At 34.6% G+C, this 2,500-nt stretch overlaps 1 protein-coding gene across 1 annotated transcript in view; it reads left to right on the plus strand.

The window, feature by feature from the left end:
- The window catches only part of wdb (serine/threonine-protein phosphatase regulatory subunit widerborst), a 30,721-nt gene that overhangs the window by 21,750 nt on the left and 6,471 nt on the right, over nucleotides 1-2,500 (plus strand). The gene's annotated exons all lie outside the window — the stretch shown is intronic.

A 2,500-nucleotide genomic window follows, 5' to 3' on the forward strand; every position in this document is an offset into this window, starting at 1 on the left:
CTTCTTGTTCCTATTTTATTTACTTAAATCTTTATTATTGACATTTTTCATAAGCTATACAAGAGTCACACTGGTTGGTTTGTATCTAATCTTTTTTTTTTCCCAAAGTATACAAGGCAGATCTATGGTAAACAGCACCATAGTTATTAGTGGTAAATGGTACCAGTACATGTCTCATTCATGCTGAAAAAGACAGACAGCTCATGTGTGATCATGACAGCACAAGAATTAGGAAACCACAATTATGGTGAATAGGTCTTTTTGGGTTTATAAAAGTGTAAACCCATCACTACCTCAGAATTCCTTTTCAGCTCTAGTTTATCAATTAAACCATTTGCGCCAGTTGCCATCCTTTCACGTGTTCGAAAAATATTCCTGGACCCAGGTGGTATCCTGACAAGTGCATTTTCTTGCCTAGTTCCGGGAAGGGCAATAAGTCGCTAGATTGTTCTTAAATATAATCATTGAACATAATTTCTTAAACTATGTTACTTTAAATTAGGTATATGAGTGTCATAAAATGAGATATTAACCCTTTCCGACGGGGCACTCGCTACGCGAAGACCCCTATGCCGGGTGATTGCAATATTGCATTGTAATCGTCACACTGGCATGATGCCCCGGCATCGGGAGTTTGTCTGTGTCACACGAGTGTGACGCACCGTCGTCATAGGGTTAAGTAAAAAAAAATGACATCACAGAAAACTGCATGATATTGATGACAACATGGTAATTTCTGCATCATGATCGGTTGAATAATCAGATCTGATATGAAAAACTATTGCAAAATCAAATGTTGGTTGGCCAAGAAATAAAATAAAATAAAAAAATTACAAATGCAATACTTCTAAATTGTCAATTACATGTGATATCACGTTATGTCACGTCACAAGGTACATGCACATATTTACATGTATGACTATTCATATTGTTCTTTTTGTTTTTGGTAAAAAAGAAAAAAAAAAGTTTTAAACATTTTTTGATGCCCCACTAAAAGATAGCATTACAGTAACATGTTTTTTGACTAAAATAACTCCTCTGAACAAGGCAATATTTTTGTGTACCTTTACATTGTAGATGCATTTATGAAAACTATATGAATAGGGTGGGTGAAAAATGCTCTGAGAGGTTCAGCGCGGCCCCACACAGCGAGAAAACACCCCGGCACAAAGCGTCACGTGCTTGTTATCTCCCTGGCCTAAGCGGGAGTAGACGAAAATACGTCCTGTCGTGAATGGGTGAAGGAAGTATGGGTTAACGTGAATAACCTACACTCTGGAAATCTTGCTTTATTCATATAAAAACACATGATAAAGTGTTATCCATTCACGACAGGATGTAACTTCGCCTACTCCCGCTCTTGCTGGGAAGATAACAAGCTCGTGACGTATCGTTTTGGACTGTTTTTCTGCTGCGCGGGGCCACACTTAACCTCTCAGGGCATTTATGACCCACCCTATTCTTATGGTTTGCATGATTGTGTCTATAATGTAAAGGCATGTAAAAATATTGCTATGTTCAGAGAAGTTATTTTAGTCAAAAAACATGTTACAGAAATGCTTTTCTAGTTTGATTTTATTGAACTTTGCCTATATTCTTCACTTCTATATGATAATACCAATAGAAAATGGAAGCTATCTTTTAGTGGGGCATCAAAAGATATTTTATGCTTATTTTTCATTTATTATTTTTTTTTCCTAAAATGAAAAGAACAATATAAATAATCATACATGTACATGTGATTATGTACATATACCTTATGATATGATGTGACGGGATATCAAGTGTAATTGACAAATTAGAAGTAATATTACTTAAGTGATTTTTTATTTCATTTTATTTCATGGCCAACCACATTTGATGTTATAATAGTTTTTCGACTCGGATCTTTTTATTCAACTGATCAAGAAGCAGAGATTACCATGAAGTCATCAATATCATGTTGTTTTTTGTGAAGTTATTATTTTTTTTTTAGGTCATGACATTCAAACACCTAAACTAAAGTAACAGAAAGAAATTATGAAAAATGATTATATTTAGCTACAATCTAGTGTTCTATTGCTGATGTTTCAGCACGTCACAAGTGCTCCACCCAGAACTTGGTGAAAAATGCACTACGTCTCAGGACGTCACCTGGGTCCAGGGGTATTTTCCGACCACGTGATAGGACGTCAACATGCGTGAATAGGTTAAATATGAGAAAGTACTATTCCAAGAACTGTTTACAGTCCAATTTTTCTATAAAGTAAAAAAAAAAAAAAAAAAATTAAGGCGCTGTCACACTAGCACTGAAAAATTGTCAATTTTTGAGCGAATTGGCATTTTTCTAGTCAGACGATAATTCCGAGTTTCCGCGTGAAACATTCCCGTCATCTTATTGGCCAAGCGTAATCAAATCAAGAACTATATTTTTAAATGTTTGTATTTGTTTTAAATCATTAATAATATTCAAATATGATGAAATTTACTTTCCATATTTATAGCGTAAAATTGACAAAGA

Source organism: Penaeus japonicus, unplaced genomic scaffold, assembly GCF_977035675.1.
Source record: "Penaeus japonicus unplaced genomic scaffold, GWHDUDI00000001_assembly GWHDUDI00000020, whole genome shotgun sequence".
NCBI lineage: Eukaryota > Metazoa > Arthropoda > Malacostraca > Decapoda > Penaeidae > Penaeus > Penaeus japonicus.